The sequence below is a fragment of the Ranitomeya variabilis genome, chromosome 6 (genome assembly GCF_051348905.1).
Source record: "Ranitomeya variabilis isolate aRanVar5 chromosome 6, aRanVar5.hap1, whole genome shotgun sequence".
Taxonomy (NCBI): domain Eukaryota; kingdom Metazoa; phylum Chordata; class Amphibia; order Anura; family Dendrobatidae; genus Ranitomeya; species Ranitomeya variabilis.
In genome coordinates, this window is record NC_135237.1 from 409,105,873 (window position 1) to 409,132,131 (window position 26,259).

General features: G+C 40.8%; 1 protein-coding gene and 1 long non-coding RNA gene across 6 annotated transcripts in view; one reads left to right on the forward strand and one right to left on the reverse strand.

Moving 5' to 3' along the window:
- PTPRM (protein tyrosine phosphatase receptor type M) overlaps positions 1 to 26,259 on the reverse strand; it is a 995,903-nt gene that overhangs the window by 569,943 nt on the left and 399,701 nt on the right. The window lies entirely within an intron of this gene.
- LOC143781202 (uncharacterized) lies at positions 3,253 to 25,449 on the forward strand. The gene is made up of 4 exons (XR_013216615.1): positions 3,253 to 3,288; positions 7,755 to 7,869; positions 10,369 to 10,533; positions 25,279 to 25,449. It is a non-coding gene; the product is annotated as an uncharacterized LOC143781202 (long non-coding RNA).

A 26,259-nucleotide genomic window follows, 5' to 3' on the forward strand; every position in this document is an offset into this window, starting at 1 on the left:
CTCACTGACCATAAGAGCTTACACTCTACAGGAGAGGACACCACTGACCATAAGAGCTTACACTCTACATGAGAAGGTGGGCCCTGTTAACAATAAGAGCTTACACACTACAGGAGACAGAGAGGACCCCACTGACTATAAGCGCTTACACACTACAGGAGAGAGAGACCCTCCTGACTATAAGCGCTTACACACTACAGGAAAGAGAAGACACCACTGACCATAAGAGCTTACACACTACAGGAAAGAGAGGACCTCACTGACCATAAGAGCTTACACTCTACAGGATAGAGAGAACCTCATTGACTATAAAAGCTTACACACTACAGGAGAGAGACCTCACTTACCAAAGGAGCTTACACACTACAGGAGAGAGAGAAAACCCCACTGACCATAAGAGCTTACAATCTCTTGGACAGATAGGGGACTCTACTGACCATAACAGCTTACACTTTACAGGTGAGAGAGACATGACCACAGGACCTCACTGTTCATAAGAGCATATGCACTACAGGAGAGAGAGGATCCCGATGTAGCTTACAATCTACAGGAGAGATAAAACCCCGCTGACAATAAAAGCTTACGCTCTACAGGAGAGAGACAGAAGACCCTGTTGACCATAGGAGATTACATTCTACAGGAGATAGAGAGGACCCCGCTGACCATAAGAGCTTACACTCTTTAGGAGCGAAAGAGAAACGCACTGACAATAAAAGCTTACACTTTACTGGCAAAAGAGAGACAGGACCACGCTGACCATAAGTGTTTACACTCTACAAGAGAGAGAGAGGACCCTGATGATCATAAGAGCTCACAATCTACAGGAGAGAGACTTCGGCAATGTTCACACATTACCTTTCTGTTCCTTTTTTTAATGCAAATTTTAAGCTGCGTTTTACACTACCAGCAAAAGCTATAAAATCTCAGAAATCTCATGCACAAACATTGTTTTTTTTTCCCTTACTGAATTGGAAAACTGCTGGATTTTTTAAAACTGCAGTATGTCACTTCTTTCAGCGCTGTTGCAGCATTTTTCACCCAACGGGTAAGTACAAAAATGCAGCAAAAAATACAGGTATCAGGTTTTCCTACGCTTTTAGGGAAAAAAAAGCAGGTACAGCCATATGTGAAACAAATTATTTTTGTGATTTTCCATAGTTTAAACCATAATGTCTTGGTGTCCTAACCTGAGAATATGGCAGTTAGTATTGGTTCAATTTAATTAAATTACTGATATGTGTAAAGTAAACATTGGCCGACCAAGGTGTGAAATTGAACAATACCTGATCAACTCAAGGGTCCTACAAGCAGTGTCCTTCAAATGCAATGCTCTGCCAATGTCTTAGGTAAATTATTCCTGACCATTTCACCTCCCACCACTGTTACATTTGCAATTGTGTATTTATTCATGAACTCATTTGAACTTTTTCGTTCAGAATAGTCACTATTTTTCAGACATAAAAATCTTTTTCCACTAAATAATTTGATCAAATTGCCCTTTTTTTTCAAAATAGCTTTATGGCTTCACACATGTATTGCATTGGTGACCTAAAACCTGCTTCTATGGTGGAAGCAAAGCTGAACTTTGGGATCCTGAAAAACGCAGAAAAAAAGCAGAAAAACCTGCTTTCTGTAAGCAGCTTCTTTACTGCTAAGAGAGCAGGTTTTGCATGCAGAAAGAAAAACGCAGCAAAACCGCAATGTGTCAACATAGCCTTACTCAGTGATTCTGGAGATGAAAAACGATTCCGTCAGACAAACTGTGCTCCACTGAGAACCACTGCTCTGCGATGGCCAAGGTACTGACCACCACTGTACAGGATATGATAATCTGCTAGATGTCATAGGTGCAAGGCCTTATGGGGAGGCCAAAGTGGCTACGCAAAAATGGCATTAGCCTGCTCTGATGCTTTAGCCGTGTGGGAATGGTGCAAGGCAATTTGGGGGGGGGGGGGGGGCGAACTGCAAATTGAAACTTAAAATGTTTGAATTAACGTGACGCCGCAAATTTTGGGAAATTTTACTCAAACTCAATTCTCTACTAATTGATCTGCTGATGTCTAACTATCATGCAAGATTGCAAAGAATGTTATTTTCTTCAACCAAAAGGCATCATCAGCAAGGTGTAGGAAGTTTTGACATGATAAATTCTGTGCACTACCAAGTTGACTTAGTTTCAATCAAGCTGGAAAATAAATCTGAGAAGAAAATTGATGATGATGCAGAAACATCTGTGCTAACTGTAAAATAAGTCTTAGTTTACATCTGCACCACAAATTCAATTTTTTCGCCATCATAGGTGCACAAAAACGAATCTGACATAATGCTGTAGGCAAATAATGAAGCCCTATGGGCCCCATTAACAAGGTCCATTGTGTTTCTCATGATGTTTCTTACTTTTACAGGAAGAACAGCATTGTCTGAAGTACTAGTCTTCTTATCAAATATAGTATGAAAGAATCTGATGCAGGTGTGAACAGCACTGAAATGGTAGTCTAATAAAACGGCCATAAAAAGACCTACATTTTTAAATCTAGAAGTTCCAAAGGTCCCGTAGCTGTGAACAAGGAGAACCACCCAAGTAACAGCTGTGTAAATGTGTTGACTAGTGTTGAGCATTCCGATACTGCAAGTATCGGGTATCGGCCGATACTTGCTGTATCGGAATTTCCGATACCGAGATCCGATACTTTTGTGGTATCGGGTATCGCAACAACATTAATGTAATAATGTGTAAAAAAGAGAATTAAAATAAAAAATATCGCTATACTCACCTGTCCGACGCAGCCGGGACCTCAGCGAGGGAACCGGCAGCGTTGTTTGTTTAAATTTCGCGCTTTTACTTGGTTACGTGAAGTCCCGGCTTGTGATTGGTCAGGGCGGCCATGTTGCCGGGACGCGGACCAATCACAGCAAGCCGTGACGAAATTACGTCACGGCTTGCTGTGATTGGTCCGCGTCCCGGCAACATGGCCGCCATTAACCAATCACAAGCCGGGACGTCACTGGAGGCTGGACACGCGCGCTTTTTAAAATACGCGCGTGTCCAGCCTCCCGTGACATCACGGCTTGTGATTGGTTAATGGCGGCCATGTTGCCGGGACGCGGACCAATCACAGCAAGCCGTGACGTAATTTCGTCACGGCTTGCTGTGATTGGTCCGCGTCCCGGCAACATGGCCGCCCTGACCAATCACAAGCCGGGACCTCACGTAACCAAGTAAAAGCGCGAATTTTAAACAAACAACGCTGCCGGTTCCCTCGCTGAGGTCCCGGCTGCGTCAGACAGGTGAGTATAGCAATATTTTTTATTTTAATTCTTTCTTTTACACATTAATATGGTTCCCAGGGCCTGAAGGAGAGTTTCCTCTCCTTCAGACCCTGGGAACCATCAGGAATACCGTCCGATACATGAGTCCCATTGACTTGTATTGGTATCGGGTATCGGTATCGGATTGGATCCGATACTTTGCCGGTATCGGCCGATACTTTCCGATACCGATACTTTCAAGTATCGGACGGTATCGCTCAACACTAGTGTTGACATTAGAATGAAAGAAATAAACATAAGCCAGCTCACCAGTAACCACCGCAGGTGCTCGGAACTCCGCTGCAGGCAGACGTAATATTCAATGGAAGAAAAAAAGGGGGTTGAGTTCCAGCTCCTTAAAAATAACCATTTTATTAATACTGTTATAAAAACCTATTGTACAAGGTGTACAAGCTCCCTAAGGTATATGCCGATGGACAGCAGAGACACATAGGCAAAGCTTTGACAAAGATCGTTGAGATCGAAACGCGTTGCCTATCTGTCTCTGCTGTCCATCGGCATATACCTTAGGGAGCTTGTACACCTTGTACAATAGGTTTTTATAACAGTATTAATAAAATGGTTATTTTTAAGGAGCTGGAATTCAACCCCCTTTTTTTCTTCCGTTGACATTAGAATACCATTTATGGGGCATTTTAGAACTGCGACACATGGGTAGATTTTTGACAGATTTAATTTATGTAAATGAATGCTGTCTGTATCACTGAATTAACGTTTACAAACCTGATTCTTCTAACAGTGCAACAGTAGAAAAATGCACTAAATTCAGTAAAGTAGCAAACGCCTTTTACTGAATTTGGTGCATCTGATGTGAGTCACACTATACTTACTGCTTTCACAATTTTATCTAATAGCTGTGTGCTCTTATTCATAAGCAATAAAAACAATCTAAAATTAGAGAAAAAGAATAAAGCACGCTACATAATGAATAACTAACTATGTGACGTTCAATATAATTTAATTTTATATGGAAGAAATTATAATACAATATTATATATATATGTATATATATTAAAAATTATATATATTTTCTCCTTTTTTTTCAAATTGTGGCAATCTGTCATTTATTAGGAAAATGATATCCTCATTGTCCTCTACAATATCTCCTCTCACTTAACACCACTCTTAGAAAACCAGATTAGTTCATTAACTGAGAGTCGGGCAACATTCTGCTAAATATCATCATAGCTAAATCTTAAAGACATGAATGTCAGAATACATAGTGGACGCACATTAAACACTAATGTACAAATTTAATAAGAGCGTCCATCAGGATCTTACTATCTGCATGCTAGAAGTTTATGAAAATGTTATAATATATAACATTAATGAAAACATTAACGTTAGAAAGAATATATTGGATTATTGGTTATAAAACCCACCGGCAGCAGCTCCCGTGCCCTCCACGCTTCTCTTAGATGGTCCGTCCTTTAATGTTTTTAGAGGACAATTTAACTGACATTTCACTAATACTTCTGGAGAACTGCAGATATTATACAGAGCACAGTCCTAGCCGAAGCTTTATCTTTTAATGTCATAATATTTTTCATGTTTGTGATAAGTAAAACATTTTATCGCTAAATAGAGCTTAGTCAGTTCTTAAACAAATACAAAGAATACATTTAGTCGCTTTCTTTCGAGAATACAAAGAATACTGCAGATCTTACTATTTCAAAGAACATATAAGAAGCCAATGTTTCAATAAATGCCTTGGCTTCTTATAGGAGGAAAAAAGTAGTTTTCTGATATTATCTTGAATCCTCCTGCAGACTGGAAATGAAAATGACTAAGCTGCAGAATGAATGTGGGGTTTTTCTTCTTAGCAGCAACAAAGTTAAGTTCTCGCAGAAGAAGCTGAGCTGTGAATAGAAGTGGGTCAGCGGTGCTACAGATGGCTTCCCCTACATGCCCTCTGTTAAATGCTGAAAACCAACTTCTAAAAGCCGACAGACACCTAGCTTTTCCCTTGCCTGAACTCAATAAGTAGGGTGAGCCCAGCAATAATCGGATGTCTGTTCAGAAAGCGCCATTAGAGTGCTCTTTGTCTGGGTGATAATGCACCGGTGACCATGCCAATATTAGAAAAGTTTAGCCAGTGAACCATATGTAGAGGACTAATATGCTTCTCCAAACCCATTAAATCAATACTGCCCTGCTGGCTGCCTTTTGTTCCTGTGCATTTTAATCACACCTAGAGTAAAGCATCTATGTGGGCATTAGAAGAATCCAGCCTTGTGCATCGTAAGCTAAGATTTCCATCACAAGGAAGCAATAACAGCACGTGAGAAGCACTGAACATAAATAACGTTTCGGCTTTTTTTTAAAGAGAGATTAGCCAAATCTTGACTTTGAGCATCTGATAATTTTGACAGTTCATAGCTCATTGTTAAGCAGTCACTAAAAACTGACAGATATTTAATAGGGGACAAAAGAATCTTAAAGGGTAAAAACCAAGGAAAGGAAACAATTTACTGTAGATTCATCATACAGAGGAAGGGAAACCACTCAGTGGCCACTAGACATTCAACAAGTGAAACCAGAGGGCCAGAATGAGGAGGGTAAGATTTGGGATTTTTTCAAATGCAGGTACCCTATACAATATTTGGAGAAATTAAAGTGATCATTTCATTTTTGGACACTCAAATATTTATAAATAAAGGCAGTCCCTACTTTCCTGCACATGATCTTCCAAAATTTACATAAGAGATTCCCATTTCCTGAATGACCTGTTACATCAATGTCTAACAAATTTAAGGCAACAGCAAACAAGCGCAATGCTTACATGCTCTATTTAATAGAGCTTGTATGTGCTGCTCCAAAGCTGGCCAATATCGCTGGAGTGCACTGCTGGCTCCTGATATGGACATTTTCAATGTTCCTGGGCTCTTTTGATGCCATACAGATAAAGATGTCAACAATACCGCCGTCCTGAATGATCAATCAAGCAGGAACGCACCACCTAGCAAACGGGGAGACTGAGAGGCTGGGAAGCAGTGAGTTACTGATCAAGAAAATGAACAACTTTCTACACAGCTGAATTTCAGTATACTGGGTTACTGGTACAAAACAGATGTGTATGGGAACTGCTGCACTTTTGCATCCAGATTTTGCAAAGAGAATCTGATGAAGCAGAACACAGTAGCAAACAAATGGATGGGAGTTGAGAAAATTTCATTTTAGCCATGAATTTGTTGCAGATTTGCCTGATTTAGTACAAAAGAAAAAGTTTTCAGAAAAAAAATGTAGCAGATTTTGCTGCAGATTACCTAAAGATTCAGAGTAAAATACAAAGGTGCGGATAATTGTAATATAAAAAAATGTCGGGCCCCCCTGCCGGTATTTGTATATTGGCCTTAATCAATACATACACACATAGACATTGACATGCAAGATTTGGTGGGCATTTGAAACACAAATTTGCCTCCAGATTTTTGGGGATTTTTTTTAGAAAACTGTCTGCAGCAAGTCTGTTACATGTACCCAAAGAATGGGAACTGTACTACATGTAAAGTTATCATGTCCTATTAAAGGGGTTAGCTAAGACTATTTAATTTTTTATTACAGGTCTAAGAACTAACAGGTAGGTAGTTGCTAACTACCTGCCTGTTGTGCCTGGTTACAGCAATAACAGACCGCTTCTGCCAGCAATTCATCGGCTTACGCTGACGTCGTGTAGACAGTGCAGCAGCTTCTCTTATGCTAGATAGTTGCCTTTGTTAGCAACTACCTGCCTGTTAGTTTTTAGGCCCACAGCAAGAAAAATAAAATAGTACTGGACAACCCATTTAAATGGGCTGATGTATTAAGGATGGAGCTATAATGCAACTTTGACTATGACACATTACGCAGCCAAAGATTGTTGGGTGTTGCTGCTACATTAAAGCAAATACAAGTGAATCTGACACTGAAAATACTGCAACGTGAAAAGCAAATTCAACCAGATATGATTTTTTTCGACTTGCTTGCCACACTTGCAGTACCTTAGGTGTCGGACTGCATGAATATTCACTTGTACTCTGCTGCGATGTAGCAGCAACACATAATGAACTTTGGTCACACAACCTGTAGGTGACCAAAGTTGCCTCATAGCCCCAGTTTAAGCCATGTTCACACATTAAGTATTTGGTCAGTTTTTTACCTCAGTATTTAAAAGTCAAAACCTGGAGTGGAACAATCAGAGGAAAAGTATAATAGAAACATGTCACCACTTTTGCGTGTTTTTCATCCACTCCTGGTTTTCGCTTAAAAATACTGAGGTAAAAATCTCACCAAAAACTGAATGTGTGATCGTGGCCTTAATCTGACTCTCGATAGGATCAACAGAATCCACGTGAAGTAAGCTGACAATTCTTATTCATGACCAAGTACACACCATCATTCCACCACAATTATACACCACTATATATTGTATTTTCTTTTTGCAGTGCCTGCCCACAAAGTATGAAGCGTTTATTGCATCCTTGTGAGATATCATGTACAGCGTATACCTGTATGACACGTCTGTAATAGGGGTTGATGTAGCTTACATTCTTTTGACAGGTGCAGTATTTGTTCAATACATTTGTATAGACATGTTAAGAGCTGTGGACCAAAATTGCAGAGCACCCTGAGGATTTTATCTGCTTGGTGACTGAATTTCCGGATAAGCTTTTCCAAATTAACTGCACATCCTGACCTTCCAGAATGTGGTCTAGATTTATTTCTCATTTTGTACTAGTTTATATGCAGAGTCAGCAATAAAATTTCCTAATAACCTTTCCACGATCCTCAAGAAAAAAAAAAAACACATTTTTTTCCCACTAGCACCGATACTGTAAGGTTTATTAGAAAGTAATAGTGTTGTAAATATTTTTAATGAAGTCTTAATTCTTTTTTTTTTTTTAATTAGTTTTTATTTTAGTAAATAAAAGCAAGGAAATAAACATCTCCGGATAATTCATTTGTTTTTCACCTGCAGTTTTCTCATTCAATAAGATCAGATATTCCTTTTTTATTTAGCCCACCAGACATCGGCTGACTATAGGGGAACTAGATTTGTAGAAGAATTTTATGGGAATCCAAAAGACAACCTATCATTATGACAGTTCTCCTCAGATAAGAGTTTAATTCCTCTAATTGAGCAAATTACTATATGTGCATTCGCTACTAGAGATGGGCGGACACTTGGATGTTCGGGTCAGGCGGGATCACCCGAACAGCTACTAAAAGTTCGGGTTTAGGTACCAGAACAGTACCCGGACCCCATTCACTTGAATGGGGGGCCCGAACATCCATTGTTTACCACAGTCATGTGCATGACAGAGCGGCAAACACCACTTCTGATTGGAGGTGAAATTATCCCCGCCGGCCAGAAAGCCGCGGTTCCCACGTTGTCAAAAGTCAGCGTGAGTGTTCAGCTGTGAACAGAGGTACAAAGTTTACCTCCGTTCACTGGTGTCAGCGGATGGGACTACAGCTCCCATCATCTGACACGTTCTGCCGCTAATAGCGAGAGCAGGAGCGGCTGATGGGTGTATTCATTAGCCGACTCCTGCGCTGTAAATAAATAGTGAAAAAAACCCTGTGTGGATTCTCCTGTATTTTTGATAACCAGCCAGGCAAAACTCACAGTTGGGGGGCTGCAACCCTCAGCTGTCAGCTTCAGCAAGGCTGGTTGCCAATAATAGAGGGGTCCCCACGCCATGTTTTTTAATTATTTAAATAAATAATTTAAAAAATGGTGTGGGGTTCCACTTAATTTTTGACAACCAGCCTTGCTAAAGCAGACAGCTGGGAGCTGGTATTCTCAGGCTGGTAAGGGGCCATGGATATTGGCCTCCCCAGTGTAAAAATAGAAACCCGCAGCTGTCCAGAAAAGGCACATCTATTATTCAGGGGAACCCATGCTGGTTTTTTAAAAAATTATTTATCTACAGCGCAGGAGCCGGCTAATGAACACACCCATCAGCAGCTCCTGCTTTCACTGTTATTAGTGACATCAGGTGTCGGATGATGGGAGCTGTTGTCCCATCCGCTGACACCAGTAACTGGAGGTAAACTTTGATCACAGCCGAGCGCTCACACTGTCTTTTGACAACGTGGTAACTGCGGCTCTCTGACCAGCGGGGATTATTTCACCGCCGATCAGAACTGCTGTTTGCTGTGCTATCATGCACATGACAGCGTGACAAACACCTGGTGTTCGGGCAGCCGAACTTAAATAGTAACACAGACTTCCTGATGAAGTCCGTGTAAGGTGTTTGTGGCCGAGCAGTAGGTGTTCAGTATGGATGCTGAACGTTACTGTTCAGGTGTGCCCATCTTTGTTCGCTACCCAAACCCACTCAGTGACCAAAAAGGAGAAAAAAACAACACTTTCCGGTTCTGAGCTCTATGGAGTTACATTCTAAGAAATGGAAGTCGAATAATCCATTTTTCAGAGTTACAGAATGAATGAGATCTGTCAGGTGAAATGCCAAATGACTCCATGAATCCAGGAGGTGCTTACTTTAAGTCATCCAGTTTGGTACCATGGGGTGGCTCTTTATTCAGTATGAGGGATGAGCGGACCCATAGAAGTTCAGGTTCTGGTACCCGAACTTTAGTCCAAAATTGTGTTTGGGTACAAGAATTTTACCCAAACTTGAAACCGAACCCAAACCCCATTGAAAACAATGGTGAACCGAACGTTGGATGTGGAAAAAAAATCTATTTCACTCTCTCTAAGACTTCCCCTACACCAAACATTAAAACAGACTTTTGGAAGCAGTCCTTGTTTGAAGTTAAGCACCAGAACTAAGGACACTTTGACATTCAGGTTCGCTCATCTCTAGTTAGCATAAATGTACCCCTAGCATAATAAAAATAAATATATTAGTGTCATTAATTTAAAACTTTTATCATAGTGTCAGGTTGTTTTTAAAATACATTTCCAGGGACACTTAACGCCTTAGTACTTTATGGTGAAATCCAATATTTTTTCAATTATAATACTTTAATTAAAACATATACTGTACCAGAAAAAGTAGGGGATGTAATAAAATAACTTCAAATCACCAGGCAAATGCTCCACAGCTCCAGTTATTACTGCCTCAATGGTGATGGAGCGCGATTGGTACAAAATTCTTAAATCAGGTGGAAATGTGGGCAGTCAAAAAGTCATCATAGTTGATCAGCTAACAAAGACAAGCAGCAGGGGTATCAGAGCTGCAGGGAATTTACCTGGTAAGTACAAGCTACTTTACACTTTATCATATCTTTTGCTTTCTGCTTATTTTACCCCTTAAATGACCAAGCAAATTTTTACCTTAATGACCACTGTCACTTTATGAGGTTATACGTATCCCACTGATTCTGGGATTGTTTTTCGTGACATATTGTACTTCATGACAGTGGTAACATTTTTTTCTATATGACTTGCATTTATTTGTGAAAAAAATGAAAATTTTGCAATAATTTAGAAATTTTCACACATTTGATTCTTATGCTGTTGAATTAGAGAGTTATGACACACAAAATAGTTAATAAATATAATTTCCCAAATGTCAACTTTGCATCAGCACAATTTTTGTAACATACTTTTTTTGTTAGGAAATTCGAAGGGTTAAAAGTTGACCAGCGATTTCTCATTTTTCCAACAAAATTTATAAAACCATGTTTTTAGGGACCACATCACATTTGAAGCCACTTTGAGGTGTCTATATTATAGAAAATAGCCAAAAGTGACACCATTCTTAAAACTTCACCCTCAAGGTGCTCAAAACCACATTCAAGAAGTTTATTAACCCTTCAGGTGCTTCACAGTAGCTAAAGCAATGTGGAAGAAAAAAATTAACATTTTATTTTTTCACAAAAAAATTATTTTAGACTCAAATGTTTTTATTTTCACAAGGGTAACACTAGAAAAACCATAAAATTTGTTATGCAATTTATCCTGAATGCGCCAATACCTTATTTGAGGGGGAAATCTACAGTTTAGGTGCATGGCAGGGCTCAGAAGAAAATGAGCATCATTTGACTTTTGAATGTAAAATTGGCTGGAATAATTAGCGGATGCTATATTGCATTTGCAGAGCCCCTCATATGCCTAAACAGTGAAAATCCCCCACAAGTGACTCCATTTTGGAAACCATATCCCTCAAGGATTTTATCCACGAGTATAGTGAGCATTTTGAACCCACAGGCACAACACAGAATTTGATAACATTAGGTAGTCTTATAGAATATGTCGCGATTAGTATTGAGCACAAGTGCTTGCTACTCCAGTTTTGCATCGGATGCTCGGGTATGCACCGAATATTGCGGGTGCTTGAGTGACATAATCGAGTCCCTGCCTGCATGTTTTGTGGCTGTTAAACACCCTAAAAAACATGCGGCGACCAGGGATAATTCGTGCTTACGAAAGCACCTGATGCAAACTCGAGTAGCGAGCACTTGTGCTCAACACTAACCGTCATACCGTCAAATTTATTTTTTACTTTGGAAAATAACCAAATTCAAACCCCAACCCTAACACAACCCTAACCCCAACCCACCTTAACCGCAACCTCAACTGCAAAGAATGAAATATATATATATATATATATATATATATATATATATATATATATATATTTCACAAAAGCAGGCAGCACTCCATAGTCTTTGAGACAAAGTGTAGGTGTTTATTGGACCCACATCTCCATATGCAATGTTTCGGCTCTGCTGAGCCTTTCTCAAGCTATAAACACCTACACTTTGTCTCAAAGACTATGGAGTGCTGCCTGCTTTTGTGAAATATACTGACAGGAAACAACCAAGGACGGGTTGTCTGGGCTTTGCACCCGAAGATAAGTAGTGTATTTGTGCTGTTCCAATTTTTTTCTTCATTATATATATATATATATATATATATATATATATATATATATATATACATTTAGAATTTTTTTATCTAACTAACGGGGTGAAAAATGGGGATATGATTTACAATTTATTTTATTTTGATCACTGTGATAGGAAGATGATGCCGGGTCGGGGGACAGACCAGGAGGACTCTGGGATGGTAAAGGTACCTGGGGGTCTCGAGCGGCATGATTTCTCTCTCCTCTGACATGTACAGGTGCTTCTCACAAAATTAGAATATCATGAAAAAGTCAAATTATTTGAGTTCTTCAATACAAAAAGTGACACTCATATATTATATAGAGTCATTACAAACAGAGTGATGTATTTCAGGTGTTTATTTCTGTTAATGTTGATGATTATGGCTTACAGTCAATGAAAAACCAAAAGTCATTATCTCAGTAAATTAGATTAACAAAAAAACCTGCAAAGGCTTCCTAGGCATTTAAAAACGTCCCTTAATCTGTTTCAGTAGGCTCCACAATCATGGGGAAGACTGCTGACTTGACAGATGTCTAGAAGGCAGTCATTGACACACTCCACAAAGAGGGTAAGCAAAGGTAAATGCTAAAGAAGCTGGCTGCTCACAGAGTGCTGTATCTTATATTAATTACAAGTTGAGAGGAAGGAAAAAGTGTGGTAGAAAAAGGTGCACAAGCAACCGGGACAACAGCAACCTTGAAAGGATTGTTAACCTCTTTACCCCCAAGGGTAGTTTGCACGTTAATGACCGGGCCAATTTTTACAATTCTGACCACTGTCCCTTTATGAGGTTATAACTCTGGAACGCTTCAACAGATCCCAGTGATTCTGACATTCTTTTCTTGTGACATATTGTACTTCATGTTAGTGGCAAAATTTCTTTGATATTACCTGCGTTTGTGAAAAAAACGGAAATTTGGGGAAGATTTCGCAATTTCTTGAATTTTTATGCCCTTAAATCAGAGTTATTTCACACAAAAAACTTAATAAGTAACATTTCCCACATGTCTACTTTACATCAGCACAATTTTGGAACCAACATTTTTTTTTGTTAGAGAGTTATAAGGGTTAAAAGTTGACCAGCAATTTCTCATTTTTTAAATCACAATTTTTTAGGCACTACATCACATTTGAAGTCACTTTGAGGGATCTATATGATAGAAAATAACCAAGTGTGACACCATTCTAAAAACTGCACCCCTCAAGGTGCTCAAAACCACATTCAAGAAGTTTATTAACCCTTCAAGTATTTCACAGGAATTTTTGGAATGTTTAAAAAAAATGAACATTTAACTTTTTTTCACAAAAATTTATTTTAGCTCCAATTTGTTTTATATTATCAAGGGTAACAGTAGAAATTGGACCCCAAAATTTGTTGTACAATTTGTCCTGAGTACGCTGATACCCCATATGTGGGGGTTAATCACTGTTTGGGCGCATGGCAGAGCTCGGAAGGGAATGAGAGCCGTTTAACTTTTCAATGCAAAATTGACTGGAATTGAGATGGGACGCCATGGTGCGTTTGGAGAGCCCCTGATGTGCCTAAACATTGAAACCCCCCACAAGTGACACCATTTTGGAAAGTAGACCCCCTAAAGAAGTTATCTAGATGTGTGGTGAGGACTTTGAACCCCAAAGTGTTTCACTACAGTATATAACGCAGAGCCGTGAAAATAAAAATATTTTTTTTCCACAAAAATTATATTTTAGCCCCCAGTTTTGTATTTTCCCAAGGGTAACAGGAGAAATTGGACCCTAAGTATTGTTGTCCAATTTGTCCTGAGTACGCTGATACCTGATATGTGGGGGGGAACCACCGTTTGAGCGCATGGCAGAGCTCGGAAGGGAAGGAGTGCCGTTTGGAATGCAGACTTAGATGGAATGGTCTGCAGGCGTCACATTGCATTTGCTGATGTACCTAAACAGTAGAAACCCCCCATAAGTGACCCCATATTGGAAACTAGACCCGTCAAGGAACTTATCTAGATGTGCTGTGGGAACTTTGAACCCCCAAGTGTTCCACTACAGTTTATAACGCAGAGCCGTGAAAATAAAAATTATTTTATTTTCCACAAAAATTATTTTTTAACCCCCAGTTTTGTATTTTCCCAAGGGTAACATCAGAAATTGGACACCAAAAGTTGTTGTCCAATTTGTCCTGAGTACGCTAATACCCCATATGTTGGGGTAAACCCCTGTTTTGGAGCACGGGAGAGCTCGGAAGGGAAGGAGCACTGTTTTACTTTTTCAACGCAGAATTGGCTGGAATTGAGATCGGACGCCATGTCGCCATGTCGCGTTTGGAGAGCCCCTGATGTGCCTAATCAGTGGAAACCCCCAATTCTAACTGAAACCCTAACCCAAACACACCCCTAACTCTAATCCCAACCCTAACCATAACCCTAACCACACCCCTAACCAGAACATGCCCCTAACCCTAATCCCAACCATACCCCTAACCCCAACACACCCCTAACCCTAATCCCAACCCTAACCACACCCCTAACTCCAACACCCCTAACCCTAATCACAACCATAACCCTAACCACACCCCTAACCCTGACACCCCTAACCCTAATCCCAACCCTAATCCCAACCGTAAATGTAATCCAAACCCTAACCCTAACTTTAGCCCAAACCCTAACTTTAGCCCCAACCCTAACCCTAACTTTAGCCCTAACCCTAACCCTAACTTTAGCCCCAAACCTAACTTTAGCCCCAACCCTAACCTTAACTTTAGCCCCAAACCTAACTGTGGCCCCAACCCTAACCCGAACTTTAGCCCCAACCCTAACCTTAACTGTAGCCCCAACCCTAACCCTAACTCTAGCCCCAACCCTAACTGTAGCTCCAACCCTAACTGTAGCTCCAACCCTAACTGTAGCCCCAACCCTAACTGTAGCCCCAACCCTAACCCTAACTTTAGCCCCAACAATAACCCTAACCCTAATGGGAAAATGGAAAAAAACATTTTTTAAATTTTATTATATTTCCCTAACTAAGGGGGTGATGAAGGGGGTTTGATTTACTTTTATAGCGGGTTTTTAGTGGATTTTTATGATTGGCAGCTGTCACACACTAAAATACACTTTTTATTGCAAAACATAGGTTTTGCGTCACCACATTTTGAGAGCTATAATTTTTCCATATTTTGGTCCAAAGAGTCATGTGAGGTCTTGTATTTTGCGGGAAGAGTTGTTGTTTTTTTTGGTGCTATTTTCGGGCACATGACATTTTTTGATCGCTTTTTATTCCCATTTTTGTGAGGCAGAATGAACAAAAACCAGCAATTTGTGAATTTCTTTTGGAGGGGGGGCGTTTATACCGTTCTACGTTTGATAAAATTGATAAAGCAGTTTTATTCTTCGGGTCAGTACGATTACAGCGATACCTCATTTATATATTTTTTTGTTTTGCCGCTTTTATACGATAACGTCTATTTTATATAAAAAATAATTATTTTTGCATCGCTTTATTCTGAGGACTATAACTTTTTTATTTTTTTGCTGATGCTGTATGGCAGCTCGTTTTTTGCGGGACAAGATGACATTTTCAGCGGTACCATGTTTATTTATATCCGTCTTTTTGATCGCGTGTTATTCCACTTTTTGTTTGGAGGTATGATAATAAAGCATTGTTTTTTGCCTTATTTTACGGTGATCACTGAAGGGGTTAACTAGTGGGACAGTTTTATAGGTCGGGTCGTTACGGACGCAGCAATAATAAATATGTGTACTTTTATTGTTTTTTTATTTAAAGAAATTAATTTATTGGAACAATGTTTTTTTTTTCATTATTTAGGATTTTTATTTTTTTTTTACACATGTAAATATTTTTTTTTTTTACTTTATAACATTGCCCCGGGGGGGACATCATGTTATAGTGTCAGATCACTGATCTGACACTTTGCAAAGCACTGTGTCAGATCAGCGATCTGACAGGCAGTGCTCCAGGCTTGCCGACGCCTGATCTGAGCAGGCGCTTGCAAGCCACCTCCCTGCAGGACCCGGAAGGAGCCCTGCGGCCATTTTGGATCCGGGGACTGCAGGGAGGAGGAGGTAGGAGACCCTGTGAACAACGCGATCACATCGCGTTGTTCCGAGGGTCTCAGGGAAGCACACAGGGAGCCCCCTCCCTGAGCGATTCTTCCCTATGCCGCCGGAACGGTGCGATCATGTTTGATCACAGTGTTCCGATGGTTAATATGGCGAGGATCGGTCCGTGACCGCTCTTGGCACAGTGCTGGATGTCAGCTGTAATAATCAGCTGACACCCGGCGGCGATCGGCCGCGCTCCCCCCGCGAGCACGGCCAATTGCCTACAGTTGTGGCCAAAAGTATTGACACCCCTGCAATTCTGTCAGATAATACTCAGTTTCTTCCTGAAAATGATTGCAAACACAAATTCTTTGTTATTATTATCTTCATTTAATTTGTCTTAAATGAAAAAACACAAAAAGAATTGTCCTAAAGCCAAATTGGGTATAATTCCACACCAAACATAAAAAAGGGGGTGGACAAAAGTATTGGCACTGTTCGAAAAACGATGTGATGCTTCTCTAATTTGTTTAATTAACAGCACCTGTAACTTACCTGTGACACCTAACAGGTGTTGGCAATAACTAAATCACACTTGCAGCCAGTTGACATGGATTAAAGTTGACTCAGCCTCTCTCCTGTTTCCTTGTGTGTACCACATTGAGCATGGAGAAAAGAAAGAAGACCAAAGAACTGTCTGAGGACTTGAGAAACCAAATTGTGAGGAAGCATGAGCAATCTCAAGGCTACAAGTCCATCTCCAAAGACCTGATTGTTCCTGTGTCTACCATGCGCAGTGTCATCAAGAAGTTTAAAGCCCATGGCACTGTGGCTAACCTCCCTAGATGTGGATGGAAAAGAAAAATTGACAAGAGATTTCAACGCAAGATCCTGTGTCTACCATGCGCAGTGTCATCAAGAAGTTTAAAGCCCATGGCACTGTGGCTAACCTCCCTAGATGTGGATGGAAAAGAAAAATTGACAAGAGATTTCAACGCAAGATTGTGCGGATTTGGATAAAGAACCTCGACTAACATCCAAACAAGTTCAAGCTGCCCTGCAGTCCGAGGGTACAACAGTGTCAACCCATACTATCCGTCGGCGTCTGACTGAAAATGGACTGTATGGTAGGAGACCCAGGAAGACCCCAATTCTTACCCCGAGACATAAAAAAGCCAGGCTGGAGTTTGCCAAAACTTACCTGAAAAAGCCTAAAACATTTTGGAAGAATGTTCTCTGGTCAGATGAGACAAAAGTAGAGCTTTTGGGGCAAAGGCATCAACAAAGAGTTTACAGGAGAAAAAAAGAGGCATTCAAAGAAAAGAACACGGTCCCTACAGTCAAACATGGCGGAGGTTCCCTGATGTTTTGGGGTTGCTTTGCTATCTCTGGCACTGGACTGCTTGACTGTGTGCATGGCATTATGAAGTTTGAAGACTACAAACAAACCAACAAATGCAGCATAATGTAGGGCCCAGTGTGAGAAAGCGGGGTCTCCCTCGGAGGTCATGGGTCTTCCAGCAGGACAATTACCCAAAACACACTTCAAAAAGCACTAGAAAATGGTTTGAGAGAAAGCACTGGAGACTTCTAAGGTGGCCAGCAATGAGTCCAGACCTGAATCCCATAGAACACCTGTGGAGAGATCTAAAAATGGCAGTTTGGAGAAGGCACCCTTCAAATATCAGGGACCTGGAGCAGTTTGCCAAAGAAGAATGGTCTAAAGTTCCAGCAGAGCATTGTAAGAAACTAACTGATGGTTACCTTAAGCGGTTGGTCGCTGTTATTTTGGCTAAAGGTTGTGCAACCAAGTATTAGGCTGAGGGTGCCAATACTTTCGTCTGGCCCATTTTTGGAGTTTTGTGTGAAATGATCAATGTTTTGCTTTTTGCTTCATTCTCTTTGCTTTGCTTCAGACAAATTAAATGAAGATAATAATACCAAAGAATTTGTGATTGCAATCATTTATAGGAAGAAACTGAGTATTATCTGACAGAATTACAGGGGTGTCAATACTTTTGGCCACAACTGTATGACGTACTATTCCATCCATGGGAAGTAGGGCCCGGGTCACATGGACGGAACAGTACGTCTAATGGCAGAAAGGGGTTAAAGGGAACTTGTCACCCCCAGGCGGTTTTAACTAAAAGAGCCACCTTGTGCTGCATTAACCCCTTTCTGTCATTGGACATACTATTCCGTCCATGTGGGGTGGGCACTACTTCCCAAGGACGGAATAGTACATCCAGCTCGATCGGCCACGCTCACGGGGGGAGCACGGCTGATCGTGGCCGGGTGTCAGCTGCCTATCGCAGCTGACATCCGGCGCTATGTGCCAGGAGCGGTCAGGGACCGCCCCCGGCACATTAACCCCCGGCACACCGCGATCAAACATGATCGCAGTGTGCCGGCGGTATAGGGAAGCATCGCGCAGGGAGGGGGCTCCCTGCGGGCTTCCCTGAGACCCCCGCAGCAACGCGATGTGATCGCGTTGCTCCGAGGGTCTCCTACCTCCTTCCTCGCTGCAGGTCCCCGATCCAAGATGGCCGCGGCATCCGGGTCCTGCAGGGAGGAAGGTGGCTTACCGAGTGCCTGCTCAGAGCAGGCGCTGGTAAGCATGCAGTGCTCTAAGTCAGATCGGTGATCTGACAGAGTGCTGTGCAAACTGTCAGATCACCGATCTGTGATGTCCCCCCCCTGGGACAAAGTAAAAAGGTTTTAAAAAATTTTCCACATGTGTAAAAAAAAAAAAAAAAAATCCTAAATAAAGAAAAAAAAATATTATTCCCATAAATACATTTCTTTATCTAAATAAAAAAAAACAAACAATAAAAGTACACGTATTTAGTATCGCCGCGTCCGTAACGACCCCACCTATAAAACTGTCCCACTAGTTAACCCCTTCAGTAAACACCGTAAGAAAAAAAAAAAGAGCCAAAAAACAACGCTTTATTATCATACTGCCAAATAAAAAGTGGAATAAAACGCGATCAAAAAGACAGATATAAATAACCATGCTACCGCTGAAAGCGCCATTTTGTCCCGCAAAAAAAGAGCCACCATACAGCATCATCAGCAAAAAAATAAAAAAGTTATAGTCCTCAGAATAAAGCGATGCCAAAATAATTATTTTTTCTATAAAATAGTTTTTATCGTATAAAAGCGCTAAAACATAAAAAAATGATATAAATGAGATATCGCTGTAATCGTACTGACCCGAAGAATAAAACTGCTTTATGAATTTTACCAAACGCGGAACGGTATAAACGCCTCCCCCAAAACAAATTCATGAATAGCTGGTTTTTGGTCATTCTGCCTCACAAAAATCGGAATAAAAAGCGATCAAAAAAAGTCACGTGCTCGAAAATGTTACCAATAAAAACGTCAACTCGTCCCGCAAAAAACAAGACCTCACATGACTCTGTGGTCTCAAATATGGAAAAATTATAGCTCTCAAAATGTGGTAACGCAAAAAAAAATTTTTGCAATAAAAAGCGTCTTTGAGTGTGTTACAGCTGCCAATGATAAAAATCCGCTAAAAAACACGCTATAAAAGTAAATCAATCCCCCCTTCATCACCCCCTTAGTTAGGGAAAAATAAAAAAATAAAAAAAAAGTATTTATTTCCATTTTCCCATTAGGGTTAGGGCTAGGGTTAGGGCTAGGGTTAGGGTTGGGGCTAGGGTTAGGGCTAGGGTTAGGGTTAGGGTTGGGGCTAGGGTTAAGGCTACAGTTAGGGTTGGGGCTAAAGTTAGGGTTGGGGTTTGGATTACATTTACGGTTGGGAATAGGGCGGGGATTAGGGTTAGGGGTGTGTCTGGGTTAGAGGTGTGGTTAGGGTTACTGTTGGGATTAGGGTTAGGGGTGTGTTTGCATTAGGGTTTCAGTTATAATTGGGGGGTTTCCACTGTTTAGGCACATCAGGGGCTCTCCAAACGCGACATAGTGTCCGATCTCAATTCCAGCCAATTCTGCGTTGAAAAAGTAAAACAGTGCTCCTTCCCTTCCGAGCTCTCCCGTGTGCCCACACAGGGGTTTACCCCAACATATGGGGTATCAGCATACTCAGGACAAATTGGACAACAACTTTTGGGGTCCAATTTCTCCTGTTACCCTTGGGAAAATACAAAACTGGGGGCTAAAAAATAATTTTTGTGGGAAATAAAAAGATTTTTTATTTTCACGGCTCTGCGTTATAAACTGTAGTGAAACACTTAGGGGCTCAAAGTTCTCACAACACATCTAGATAAGTTCCTTGGGTGGTCTAGTTTCCAATATAGGGTCACTTGTGGGGGGTTTCTACTGTTTAGGTACATTAGGGGCTCTGCAAACGCAATGTGACGCCTGCAGACCAATCCATCTAAGTCTGCATTCCAAATGATGCTCCTTCCCTTCCGAGCTCTGCCATGCGCTCAAACGGTGGTTCCCCCCACATATCAGGTATCAGCGTACTCAGGACAAATTGGACAACAATATTTAGGGTCCAATTTCTCCTGTTACCCTTGGAAAAATACAACACTGGGGGCTAAAAAATAATTTTTGTGGAAAAAATATTTTTTTTTTATTCGCACGGCTCTGTGTTATAAACTGTAGTGAAACACTTGGGGGTTCAAAGCTCTCACAACACATCTAGATGAGTTCCTTAGGGGGTCTACTTTCCAAAATGGTGTCACTTGTGGGGGGTTTCTACTGTTTAGGTACATTAGGGACTCTGCAAACGCAATGTGACGCCTGCAGACCATTCCATCTAAGTCTGCATTCCAAATGGCGCTCCTTCCCTTCCAAGCCCTCCCATGTTCCCAAACGGTGGTTCCCCCCCACATATGGGGTATCAGCGCACTCAAGACAAAATGGACAACAACGTTGGGGGTCCAATTTCTCCTGATACCCTCGGAAAAATACAAAACTGGGGGCTAAAAAATAATTTTTGTCGGAAAAAATTTGTTTTATTTTTACGGCTCTGCATTATAAACTTCTGTGAAGCCCTTGGTGGGTCAGAGTGCTCACCACACATCTAGGTAAGTTCCTTAGGGGGTCTACTTTCCAAAATGGTGTCACTTGTGGGGGGTTTCAATGTTTAGGCACATCAGTGGCTCTCCAAACGCAAAATGGCGTCCCATCTCAATTCCTGTCAATTTTGCATTGAAAAGTCAAACGGCGCTCCTTCCCTTCCGAGCTCTCCCATGCGCCTAAACAGTGGTTTACCCCCACATTTGGGGTATCAGCGTACTCAGGACAAATTGTACAACAACTTTTGGGGTCCAATTTCTTCTCTTACCCTTGGGAAAATAAAAATTTGGGGCGAAAAGATAATTTTTGTGAAAAAAAATGATTTTTTATTTTTACGGTTCTGCATCATAAACTTCTGTGAAGCACTGGGTGGTTCAAAGTGCTCACCACACCTCTAGATAAGTTCCTTAGGGGGTCTAATTTCCAAAATGGTGTCACTTGTGGGGGGTTTCAATGTTTAGGCACATCAGTGGCTCTCCAAACGCAACATGGCGTCCCATCTCAATTCCTGTCAATTTTGCATTGAAAAGTCAAACGGCGCTCCTTCCCTTCCGAGCTCTGCCATGCGCCCAAACAGTGGTTTACCCCCACATATGGGGTTTCTGCGTACTCAGGACAAATTGTACAACAACGTTTGGGGTCCATTTTCTCCTGATACCCTTGGTAAAATAAAACAAATTGGAGCTGAAGTAAATTTTTTGTGAAACAAACTTAAATGTTCATCTTTATTTAAACATTCCAAAAATTCCTGTGAAACACCTGAAGGGTTAATAAACTTCTTGAATGTGGTTTTGAGCACCTTGTGGGGTGCAGTTTTTAGAATGGTGTCACACTTGGGCATTTTCTATCATATAGACCCCTCAAAATGACTTCAAATGAGATGTGGTCCCTAAAAAAAAATGGTGTTGTAAAAATGAGAAATTGCTGGTCAACTTTTAACCCTTATAACTCCCTAACAAAAAAAAATGTTGGTTCCAAAATTGGGCTGATGTAAAGTAGACATGTAGGAAATGTTACTTATTAAGTATTTTGTGTGACATATCTCTGTGATTTAATTGCATAAAAATTCAAATTTGGAAAATTGCGAAATTTTCAACATTTTCGCCAAATTTCCGTTTTTTTCACAAATAAACGCAGGTAATATCAAAGAAATTTTACCACTATCATGAAGTACAATATGTCACGTGAAAACAGTGTCAGAATCACCAGGATCCGTTGAAGCGTTCCAGAGTTATAACCTCATAAAGGGACAGTGGTCAGAATTGTAAAAATTGGCCCGGTCCATAACGTGCAAACCACCCTTGGGGGTAAAGGGGTTAATGCTGCATTCTGTCAAGGTGGCTCTTTAATTGGGGTCCCTGCCAATGCTGAACTATTCTGCTGCCCCTCATACCTGTTGTTTGTCCAGGGGGCATGTCTTTTCCCCCCGGACACAAATGCCTCCCAGCCTTCAATCAGGCCCTCCGCTCGCTGCCTCCACTTCCTTCATTAACGTACCTGGCGCTTGCGCTGTAAGTTTTTTTTTCGGGCATGCGCAGGTGCCGGTGACGTTAATGAAGTAAGTGGAGGCGGCGCCCAATTTGCGGAGGGGCTGAGTGATGGCTGAGAGGCGTTTGTGACCGGGGGGAAAAGACATGCCCCCCGGACAAACTACAGGTATGAGGGGCAAATTATAAAAACAAATATTTCAGCGTTGGCAGGGACCCTGTTGTGAATTCTGCTCTTGGGCTCCCTCCGGTGGTTATAAGTGGTAGCACTGCTGTCTCTGGATCGCAGCATTTATCAGGTGTGTTCACTTTTTGCAATTCTGACTGGGTTATTTAGTCTTGCTTGACCCTTTAGTCAGTGCCAGTTGTCCATTGTTCCTGGAGGATTCACATCCCTGCCTGGTCTCTCCTGCTTTGCTGTTCATTTCAACAAAGATAAGTTCTGGCCTTGATTTTTGCTGTCCACATGCTGTGGCCTTATTGTTCAGTTCTTTTCCATGTTTTTGTCTTGTCCAGCTTGGTCTGTATAAGGATTTGTTTAGCCAAGCTGGTATATCTGGAGATGCAGATATACCCTCCATATCTTTAGTTAGCTGTGGAGATTTTGTATTTTCTGTGGTGGATATTTTCTAGTGTTTTAATACTGACCGCATAGTACTCTGTCCTATCCTTTCTATTTAGCTAGAAGTGGCCTCCTTTGCTAAATTCTGATTTCAGTCTGTGTATGTTTTTTCCCTCTCCTCTCACAGTCAATATTTGTGGGGGGCTGTCTATCCTTTGGGGATTTTCTCTGAGGCAAGATAGTTTTCCCTTTTCTATCTCTAGGGGTAATTAGTCCTCCGGCTGTGTCGAGATGTCTAGGGAGTGATAGGTACATTCCACGGCTACTTCTAGTTGCGGTGTTAAGTTCAGGGTCTGCGGTCAGTACAGGTTCCACCTTCTCCAGAGTACGTCTCATGCTGCTCTTAGGCCACCAGATCATAACAGGACCCCAACTAAAAGAGCCACCTTGACAGAATGCAGCATTAGTGCTGCACAAGGTGGCTCTTTTAGTTAAAAACGCCGGAGGAGTGACAGGTTCCCTTTAAAAAGGCCATTCAAAAATTTGGGAGAGATTCACCAGGAGTTGACTGCTCCTGGAGTCATTGCTTCAAGAGCCACCACACACAGATATATCCAGGACATGGGCTACAAGTGTCACATTCCTTGTGTCAAGCCACTCATGACCAATAGACAATGCCAGAAGCGTCTTACCTGGGCCAAGGAGAAAAAAGAACTGGACTGTTGCTCAGTGGTCTAAGGTGTTGTTTTCAGCTGAAAGTAAATTTTGCATTTCATTTGGAAATCAAGGTCCCAGAGTCTGGAGGAAGAGTGGAGAGGCACACAATCCAAGATCCTTGAGGTCTATTGTGAAGTTTCCACAATCTGTGATGGTTTGGGGAGCCATGTCATCTGCTGGTGTAGGTCCACTGTGTTTTATCAAGACCAAAGTCAACGCAGCCGTCTACCAGGAAATTTTAGAGCACTTCATGCTTCCCTCTGCCGACAAGCTTTTTGAAGAATGAAATTTTATTTTCCAGCAGGACTTGGCATCTGTCTACACTGCCAAAAGTACCAATACGTGGTTTAAAACAACAATATCACTGTGCATGATTGGCCAGCAAAACTCGCCTGACCTTAACCCCATAGGGAATCTCTGGGGTATTGTCAAGAGAAAGATTAGAGACACCAGACCCAACAATGCAGATGAGCTGAAGGCTGCTATCAAAGCAACCTGGGCTTCCATAACACCTCAGCAGTGCCACAGGCTAATCGCCTCCATGCCTCACCACATTGATGCAGTAATTGATGCAGAAGGAGCCCCGACCAAGTATTGATTGCATTAACTGAACATACATTTCAGTAGGCAAACATTTTGGAATTTAAAATCATTTTTCAAGCTGGTGTTATAAAATATTCTAATTTACTGAGATAATGACTTTTGGGTTTTCATTGGCTGTAAGCCATAATCATCAACATTAACAGAAATAAACACTTGAAATAGATCACTGTTTGTAATGACTCTATATAATATATGAGTTTCACTTTGTTTTGATGAACTGAAATAAATTAACTTTTTGATGACATTCTAATTTTGTGAGAAGCATCTGTATATCATGTAAGAGGAGAGAGAAATCATTGAAACAGCAGGCACACCTTTTGTGATTGTCGTTATTCACTGAATAACGGCGATCTCGTGATCGGGCATCGGAAAAGCCAGTTGTGATCATGTTCTCCAACTCTGGGGGACGCTACAGCCTTATTCCCGATGGCCATTTTAAAACGGCGATGAGGCAATGAGCACCCTTAGCAGCCGCTGTTTTAATGCGTATTGGTGACATTAAGGAGTAAAAACCCTTTGAATGCTCCCAACTATGGTGAAGAAAAATAAATTAAATAATAAAACACAACTGTTCCAGCTGATGGGGCAAATTGTAATCAGTCAAATTTTTCCTTTGATCATTTTTAGAACAAATATAAAACCATTTTAACAATAAAAAAAACTGTATTTAACAATAATTTGTTTGCAGGAGCTCATATTTGGTTAAGAAAACATTTACACAGCACTGTTCATCAAAGACATCGCACAAGTGTCTTCGGAGACTCCTCTCAGCTGCTGCTTTCTTATGGAATTCAGTTCTTTATGAAATGCGAGACATTTGCATAAATATTTCTCTACATTTCTGCATTAAATTTTAAAGAGATTATAATACTTATATTTTTATACTTTATTCATCTAAGTAGGATTCTGAACATTTTCTTTCTAATTTTTCATTTTCTGATTGTAGATTATATTCTTAAAAATAAATAAATAAAATCTCTCCCTGTTTTGTGTGTATATATATATATATATACATACATATATATATATATATATATATATATATATATATATATATATATATAGTAATTAAATAATATTAAAAATATTGTTATTCAATGGCACTCATAGAGCTTCTTACCAAGTGTGGCATATCCTTGTTATGGATGATTCGATTAAAACTGCATTCTTCATAGAATGAGAGATATGTTCACAAATACAGATGTATGTCTATTTTTCAAGTCGCTTCAAGCATTCTTTAATTGCAGTATTATTGACTATCAGTAATACTGCAAGCACTGGGCACCCCGGTCACAAGCTCATAGATTTTTGTCTGGTGCCCTAAATCCCTGGACAAGCACCACTCACTGTAGGATGGTTGTTGATTACAATGGTGGAGCAGGAGGCCATCAAACCTCTGGCTTTGGCGAGACACACACTTGCATCACATCTGTGTGCAATGTTTTTCTGTTCAGTAGTATTGTAAGGGGCAGGCCTAAATTGCACAGTAGCAACACCATACCTGGACAAGGCACCAGTGCAGGCTGATAAATAGGCGGCAGGATGAAGGAGGGCTGTGAAAGAGGTCTACAGCCCCATCTGATTCATTTATAATCATAACAGGACTATGTTAGTATTAATTATTTATGAGGAAAACACAAAAGGGACACCATTCATGTGATTAAAGAAG